This window comes from Pinus tabuliformis, chromosome 2_2 (genome assembly GCF_031772625.1).
Source record: "Pinus tabuliformis cultivar Carrire ecotype Pingquan chromosome 2_2, CPIR1, whole genome shotgun sequence".
NCBI lineage: Eukaryota > Viridiplantae > Streptophyta > Pinopsida > Pinales > Pinaceae > Pinus > Pinus tabuliformis.
Window position 1 is genome coordinate 819,605,673 of NC_142300.1, and position 9,585 is coordinate 819,615,257.

Sequence of the window (9,585 nt, forward strand, 5' to 3'; positions counted from 1 at the left end):
TGTAGGGCTGACAAAGGCCAAGATAGGTTGACGCAGGGCCATCGCTGGGCTAGGAGAGGCTGACGCAGTCCAAATTGGGCAGACGCTGGGGTTTTTGGGGCAGATTGGTGCTGAGTAGCTGCCGGAAGGATTATCCGGGGTTTTAGCCAGTAGATTTGTCAGAAACTGAGAGGTATTATTGCCAAGGAAATTCTTTGTTGGGTAGGTCAGTTTTGGCACCCAGATTGTACTCTGATATTGCTTAATAAGAAAACCCTCAGATAGCTGCACCGGTTTTCCCACATTGGGTTTTTCCGAGGACATTAGTCCAAAAATAATGGTGTCATATGGTGTGTTTGTTTCTGTTTCTTTTTAGTTGTTGATCTGTAATATGTTGAGCATGCACTAGTGTTTATTTTCAGTATTTACATTGTAAATAACTTGTTAAGGAAAATAACAAGTAGGTAGAAATAAATCAAATAAAGTGCATGGAGGGTTTCTAACTAAACAAACTTAGAAACTTCAACAGAAATGTTGTTTCTCCTAACCTCCCACCACATACAAGGTTGACACCAAAACAACTGGAGGAGAAAAGAGAAAAAGGGCTTTGTTACAATTGTGATAGCAAATACGCTAAGGGTCATAATTGTGTTGAAAAGAAATTATTTTACATTGATTGTGAAGAGGAGCAAGAAAATGAACAAGAAGCATCATAAGAAGAGGATATACACCTGAAACCAACCCCAGAGAAAGAAGAAATGAATCCAACCATATCTTGTAATGCATTGGCAGGAATTACCACTCCTCAAACTCTCAAAATATAAGGATATATGAAGGAAAAAAAGCTAAGTTGTATGACATGGGGAAACGGGTACGAGTTTTCCGAACAGGGACGAATTTCCGAAGCAGGAACTGCTACAAAATGTGAGCCCCCAAATTTTGGAAACGGGGAAACGCAATATATATATGTGTGTGTGTGTGTGTGTGTGTGTGTGTGTGCGCGTTAGGACATTTAAGAAATGTTATGTGCAATCATAAAGCATACATGATACATTATGATTATTACATTTAAAGTTTAAACATTATGATTAAATTGTCCAATGTCAACGCATAAACTACAAATCTCTAAATTTACATCAAATTTACTCATGAATGATCACATAATGAAAATAGCAATATCGGAATATCCAAAATCAACCTTTATTATATATATGAGGCTGCAAGTACTATAAAGACAAAAGACTAATCCTCATCATCATAAAAAATAGAAGCAAAAATATGCTCAATAGTGGATGGTGGTGCTGAAGAAGATGATTGGCCAATTCCACTTCTAGGCTCCTAGTCCTCAATGTTCCGGGCAGCAAGAGAGAGCTCCAAATCAGTGCTTTCTAGATCTATGTTGCAGGAAACGTAGGGCAAGGGGGCGTTTCCGTACAGAAACGAGTACGAAACGCGTGTGGTACGGCCCTGAAATGCGTTTCAGGCCGTACTGCCACGTTTCACGAAATTGAAACGTGGCCAGTACGGCCTGAAACGCGTTTTAGGGTCGTACGACTCACGTTTCAGCTTTTTACTTGTGTTTTTTTTTTAATTTTTGTTTTTTAATTTATTTTTAGGTTATCCTAGTGATTTCTAGTTGCTTCTAGATGCCTGTCTAAAGTTATAAAAGTGAACTTTTGCCCTAGTGTTGATATGCAGTTCATCAGGAAGTTTGAGGCATATGTAGTTCATGGTAATGTTAAATTCTTAAAGTAAAAGTGATATTCTCCTTTATTTTTCATTTTCATCCTTTTGCTTAAATTTTTAACATTACCATGAAATGACTCAAGATGTTTGAGAGTAATTTCGCCCTCATTGGATTTCATATGGAGAAAGTAGAATTTTAGATCTCACTCAAAATCCAGCAGACTTATCTGTTTTTTAAGATTTCAGGATTGGGGGGATTGCAATTTTTCCATTGGATTTTATCATGTACTAGGGTATGGAACTTGTATTTAATCAAGAGAACCAAGCCCTCTATGCAGGGGAGACTCCTAATAATGAAGAACATGTAGGGTACTAGGGTATGAAACTTGTATTTAATCAAGAGCACTAAGGTCGTTCGACTATGTAGGAGGAAACTCCCAATCAAGCACGAGACAAGAAATTAGAAATTTCTCGTGGCTGATTTTGGATATTTCTATTTTCATTATGTGATCATTCATGAGTAAATGTGATGTAAATTTAGAGACTTATAGTTTATGCATTGACAATTGACAATTCGCGTTTCCCCATTTCCAAACTTTGGGGAGGTCGCGTTTCGTATCGCTTCCCGTTTCGGAAACTCGTACCCATTTCCCCGTTTCATGCAACCTAGTTCTGGATCCACATCCCATTCTTTAGAATGACCACTGCTATATTATGGACCCCTATGAGATGCAAGGTGAAGGTTGGAGTGCACATAAACAAGATCCTCTGCCTTTTATGAGCCCAACCTGTTTCACTTCACAGAATGAATAAAAGCATAGGTGCTCCAATTCCTTTCTTCTAATAAAGAAATTGCCACTTGTGAAAAAACACGAATGACAAGGTTTTGCAAATGTACACAATTTGCTCCATGACAAATCCACCACGTAACTGGATTCATGGTGCTTCTCTCCTCCAAAGCTGATATATTTGGATTATCATCTAATCCTACAACAAAACTAGAAAATTTTTCCTTCACCTCCCTGTGTAGATGAGCTGGAAACATTCTCATAAGGGTTTTTTTCACCCCATTAGCCACCTCTCAATCCTTATGGGGTGCCTTCCTCTTCCCATTGCTTTGAGAAATAAGCTCCTCATCATAAAATTCAGGGTTCATGGCATGTGCTAAAGTGTGCAATGGAGTGTTGAAATTGTTCCACCTCAACAATGATTTTTTTTACTAAATCAGCAAAATGATCATCAAGAAACAAAAGTTGTGGAGACTCTTGTGAAATGATTTCCATATTTTTATCAACCATGGAGTCCATGCCATCATATACCTCTCCTAAGAAAAGTTGGTTAGTGTCAACATTCCAAAGAAGCTCAAATTCAGGGGTTGTGAATTTTAGCAAGAAATCTATCTTGCTCCACTAGTCCTCATCAAGGCACAATCTACTCACCATATATATCCACTCTAAATCTGCTTGTCTCGACTTAGCCCAAAGTTGACTCACCACCATAGAAACTAATGCTTACTTAACCTCAACAAGGCGGCGCAACATTAGGAAGTTAGAGGCATATCTTGTCTCAACAACTTTTAACAACTCCAGTTTGGAGTACTTATTGAAATTTGCTACCGGAGGACAAGTGCTTCCTTAAGGCTTTGATCTTTGGCCTAGGGAAAAGTGTCCAAAAGTATTTAATTTTTCTCCTAAAGTGACTTTATAATTTTTTATAAAGTCAAATCTAATTTAAAAGTGACTTTAAGTGATAAAGTTACTAAAGTCTAATTTTAAAGTGATTTTAATAAAGTCAATGTAAAATTGGAAAGGAAAAGTGACTTTGGAAATAAATGACTAAGTGGGTCTTTATTAAAGTGGGGTGAACTAAAAAATAGAAAGTGAGATTTAAATGAGCATTTAATCTCAACCTTAGATCTCAATCTATTTCAGCCATTGGATTTAGAGATTTCCCAAAAGTCACTTAGGGTTAGATTAAAGGAGGAAAATGAGGAAAAATTCATTCATTCTTTCATGAGCAAATTGAGAGAAGGAGAGCAAGAGAGCAAGGGAGATTTTTGGACAGTGAGGAGAAGGAGGCAGCAGCTTGGCACACATTCCAAGGCAGCATTTCAGCAAGTCCATACAACTGAGTTAGCACACATTGAAAGGCAGGATTTGGGCATGATTTTCTAGGAAAACCGTACAACAAGTTGGGCACAAAAATCGAGGAGGCCGTACAGCAAGTTGGGCACAAAAATCGAGGAGGTCGTACAACATTTATTGCTGTTCTGTTTTGTTGTTTGCAAATTTTTTAGTTGGTTGTGAGGCACGAAAACGAGATAAGTTGTAAAAGTTTGCTTGCTGATTTTTTGCTGAATATTTCTCTTATTGTAAAAGCATTTTCCAGAAATAAGAAAGAGCTTTCAAACTGGTTTCCCCAAGAGTTGTAGGGAGTTTTTCCAAGGTCACCTTGACCAAAAATCACTGTGTTTAAATGTGTTAAATGGCTGTTTGTATGTGCTGATTTTTATTTCTGCATTTTCCAGCATTCTGTTATATTTCCAGGAATCCAGAATGTGTTTTCAGCAAAATTTATTTTTTCAGTTGTTGAATGTATGGATATGGGAAAGGGCATTTAACTATTTTGGAGAAATAAGGTGAACTTGAAAATCGGGGTGGGAAATGAGAAATTTCTACATGGTATCAGGGCTTGAGTGCTGAAGTGCAGTTTGGGACAGCAAGGAGGAAAATTACAGCCTGCTGATTTTTCACTCAGAAAATTCCAGCAAGCTGATTTTTCACAAACAGCGGTTTTATCTTTACTACAGCAGTGCTATTTTTCAGTTTTAGGACAGCAGGATGTCATTGGGATTGAGGGTGGAGGATAGATTGGATGGGCATACCAATTACAGCGTTTGGAAGGAGAGAATGCAGAGTATCTTTGAGGAGGCAGAAGTCTGGGACATTATGGTGCATACCACACAGAACCTGTTGTTGTGCCTACTGATGCTACTCAGTTGGTTGCTTATAATAGAAAGAACAACAAGGGTAAGAGACTGATTCTAGACGGAGTCAAAGACCATTGCATTCCTCATGTGAGAGGAAAGAGAAATGCCCATGAGATGTGGATAGCATTGTCCAATCTCTACCAGAGTACCAATGAGAACCGGAAAATGGTCCTGAAGGAGAAGCTGAAGACCATTAAGATGGGTAATGATAGTGCAGCTGGATATCTCACAAAGATTACTAATGTGAGAGATGAGTTGGCAGCAGTTGGAGAGGTCATTCCACCCACTGATTTGGTGCAGATTGCAGTGAATGGCCTCCCCCGTTCATGGATGAACTTCGCTGATGGGGTTTGTGCACGTGAGACCCTTCCCACATGGGAGAGGTTTTGGGATGATTGCATTCAGACAGAGATCAGGAAAGGTCAGCTTGGGGCAGCCAAGCCAGTTGAGCAGGATGAGAATGTAGCACTGTTGGCAGGAGGCAAGAAAGGCAAAGGGAAGAAGCAAGCTTCCACAAGCAATGGTGGGGGCAAAGGCAAAGGTAAAGGTAAACAGGGTAACACACAGAAGGATTATTCCAAGGTGAAGTGTTGGAATTGTCAAAAGATGGGACACTATGCAGTTGTGTGTCCGGAGAAGAATAAGAAGGGGAAGAACCAAAGCATGGCAGCTTCAGCAGAGGTTGAGGACTTTGCAGATCGTTTTGACCAGGAGTTTGGGTTCACTGCGTGTGAGTCCTCTAGTGCAGGATCACCTGCCACACAGGTTCAGAGGGAGCATGTTTTTCCCTCGATTAGCAGAGCATCTTCGGGTATCTGGTATGTGGACAGTGGGGCTTCACGTCACATGATAGGAGTTTGTGAGTACTTCTCAGAGCTTTCAGAGAGTGGCACTGATATAGAGGTAGTACTCGGTGATGACAGAGTTGTTAGAGCAGTTGGTGTGGGGACACTAACATTTCAGAGGGAGTCCAAACCTCCCTTGAAGGTGTCATATGTTCTTTATGTGCCAGGGATGAGAAAGAACCTCATATCCGTCTCAGCTTTGGAGGACAGAGGATATGAGGTATTGTTCAGGGGAGGACAAGTGTTGATGTATCCCAGGGGCACTCCAGCTGATTCAGCTAGAGTGATAGGTGTACGTCATGCAAAGGTGTAAAAGTTTGCATTCCAACCCCTTTTGGCATTGAGCAGTAGTACCGACAGCAGAGCTAGCAGTTCTGAGCTGTGTGAGATTTGGCACCGCAGGATGGGGCATATGTATCATGGAGCCTTGAGGACCTTGTGGGAGATCACTACAGGTGTGCCAGATTTCAGTATTGATCACCTTGATACTTGCAGAGGATGTGCGATGGGCAAGTTTGCCAAATCCCCTTTTTCCAGCAGTGACAGCAGAGCGACTGGGATACTTGATTTGATTCATTCCGATGTGAGCGGTCGGATGTCTCATGTTTCCTTGAGTGGATATGAGTACTACGTTTTATTCATTGATGATCACTCCAGGAAGACCTGGATTTATTTCTTGAAGACCAAGAGTGAGGTCTTCAAGCGGTTTCAGGAGTTTAAAGCTCTTGTGGAGACACAGACAGGTCGGAAGATCAAGTCCCTGAGGTCGGACAATGGGGGAGAGTACACCCATGGAGAGTTTGTTAACTATTGTGCGGAGGCAGGCATTAGGAGGGAGTTCACAGTTCCTTACAACCCCCAGCAGAACAGGGTTGCGGAGAGGAAGAACAGATACATCAGAGGGGTTGCCAAAGCCATGTTACATGATCAGGGGTTGCCATTGTTCTTGTGGGTAGAGGCCTGCAACACAGCTGTTTATTTGCAGAACAGTAGTCTGCATCGTGCCTTGGGGCACATGACTCCAGAGGAGGCTTTTTCTGGGAAGAAGCCTGATATTGGTCATCTTCGTATCTTTGGGTGCATTACATACTCCTACATACCCAAGGAGAAGAGGACCAAACTAGAGCCCACCACAGAGAAGGGTATCTTTGTGGGCTACAATGAGACCTCAAAGGCCTTTCGGATTTACATTCCTGCACAGAGGAAAATTGTTGTCAGGCGGGATGTGAAGTTCGAGGAGGACACGGCCTTTAGGAGGTCACGGGAGTTAGAGTATCTGGATCAGCGAGACCCTCAGCAACAGTTGAGTCAGTCACAGGGATCCAGTGGGCAGGGATCAGGAGGATCCGGAGGTACATCTATGAGGATGTCAGGTCCGTCAATGAGCAGTGGCTCGCCAAGCCAGAGGGGTGGTGCTCCGGGCAGCATGCAAAGCAGTGCACAGAGCAGTTCAATAGGGATTCCACTGATGGACAGTTCACACGGTACCTCAGCTTCTACAGGTTCAGGTGCAGGCAGGAGGACAGCAGACAGACAGTCAGGAGTTCAGGCTCCTGATGATGATGAGGAGGAGTTTCATTCTCCAATGGGAGAAGTACGCTCAGGGAAGAGGAAGCCCAAGTGGCTTCAGGACACCTTGAGAGATGCCACATCTGTTGCTGAGCCTAAGAGGCCGGTCAGAGAGAGTAGACCACCTGAGAGGTTTTGTAGCTATATGGCAATGGCTACCAGCATCCTTGACTCTGAGCCTTCTAGCTATGAGGAGGCAGCTAGCCAGCAGGTCTGGAGAGAGGCCATGCAGGAGGAGTATTCTTCTATCATGAAGAATGATGTTTGGGAGGTGGTGCTGAGGCCTGAGGGCAAATCCGTGGTTACTTCCAGATGGCTTTACAAGGTAAAGCATGATGCAGATGGCAGCATTGAGAAATTCAAAGCGAGGTTTGTGGCTATAGGGTTCTCCCAGGTAGAGGGAGTTGATTATGAGGAGACCTTCGCTCCCGTGGCTCGATATACTTCGATCCGCTCCATTATATCGATAGCAGCAGAGATGGGTTGGAAGATCCACCAGATGGATGTGAAGACTGCATTTCTCAATGGCTTCATACAGGAGGTGTACATTGAGCAGCCACAGGGCTTTGAGGTGCATGGGAAGGAGTCCCATGTGTGCAAACTGAAGAAGGCCCTTTATGGCCTGAAGCAAGCTCCTAGAGATTGGTACTCTAGGATAGATACATACTTGCAGGGGATGGGTTTCAGAAAGAGTGAGGCAGATCCGAACCTTTACTATATTGTGATAGGTGAGGAGCCTCTCATTCTGGTGCTGTATGTGGATGACTTGGTCATTACAGGTGCAGAGAGACTCATAGAGCACTGCAAGAGAGATCTTGCGGCGGAGTTTGAGATGAAGGACATCGGCTTGATGCATTACTTTTTGGGTTTGGAGGTGTGGCAGGAGGAGGGGCGTTTCTTCCTGGGGCAGGGGAAGTATATTGTGGACATCCTTGGCAGATTCCACATGGAGGATTGTAGACCCATGTTGACACTGATGATCACCAACTGGAAAAAGCTTCATGCTTCGGATTCCGAGTTGGTGGATCCCACATTGTACAGGCAGCTGATTGGTTCCTTGATGTATTTGGTCAACACTAGACCAGATATTTGTTTTGCAGTCAACACGATGAGTCAGTTTATGTGTGAGCCTAGGAAGGTTCACTGGGTGGCTGCAAAACACATTTTGTGGTACTTGCAGGGGACAGTGGATTATGGTCTGGACTACAGGTAGGGGGGTGGAGTGAGACTGGCAAGTTATACTGATTCTGATTGGGAAGGTTGTGCTTCTGATAGGAAGAGTACTTCAGGGTGTTGTTTTGGGTTGGGTTCGGCAACAGTGTCATGGTTCAGCCGGAAGCAGCAGTCAGTAGCATTGAGTTCAACGGAAGCAGAGTATATGGCAGCCAGTCTAGCTAGTTGTGAGGCCATCTGGCTTCGCAAGATGTTGTTTGGCTTATTTGGTCAGTCGTTGAGACCTTCAGTGATTTACTGTTATAATCAGAGTTGCATTAAACTCACGGAGAATCCAGTATTTCATAACAGGTCAAAGCATATCGAGATCAAATATCATTTCATCAGAGACTGTTCAGAAGGGAGCTGTGAAGCTTGAGTATATTCCCACTAATGAGCAGGTTGCAAATATTCTTACCAAAGCCTTACCACGGAGCAAGCATGTCTACTTTAGAGACAAGATGGGTGTGGTGAGGAACACCTTCCTCGGTAAGAGGAAGTGTTGAAATCTGGTACTGGAGGACAGGTGGTTCCCTAAGGCTTTGATCTTTGGCCTAGGGAAAAGTGTCAAAAAGAATTTAATTTTTCTCCTAAAGTGACTTTATAATTTTTTATAGAGTCAAATCTAATTTAAAAATGACTTTAAGTGATAAAGTTACTAAGTCTAATTTTAAAGTGACTTTAATAGAGTCAATGTAAAATTAGAAAGGCAAAGTGACTTTGGAAATAAATGACTAAGTGGGTCTTTATTAAAGTGGGGTGAACTAAAAAATAGAAAGTGAGATTTAAATGAGCATTTAATCTCAGCCCTAGATCTCAATCTATTTCAGCCAATGTTTTACAACTCCGACTCGGCCGAGGATCGACTCCGACTCCGACTCCGACTCCGACTCGGTAATGACTCGGCCGGCTCGATTTCAATGACTCGGTCGTTGTAAAAAATACATTAAATATTTATTTTTTTTATAAAAAAACATAATTTTAAATATTTTAAACATAATTTTAAAGATTTTCATTCAAGTTTCCAAACACACAACATTATAATATACATGGAAGACAACATATGATCAAAGTAGGCTCATGAACCAATCCATTATATCAAAATGGTACCCAATGGCAATAGTAAATACATAGTCAACTGTAGTCTGTCATACATGATCAAAGACTCAAGAGTCAAAACAAAATACAAATAACCAAGGAGGCTAGTAGCTACTGCCAGAGGAGCCAAGATCATCTCGACCAATCTCTGGATCATCATCATCAGAGTCAGACAAGGGGCCCCATGGCTCCTCCTCATCATCATCG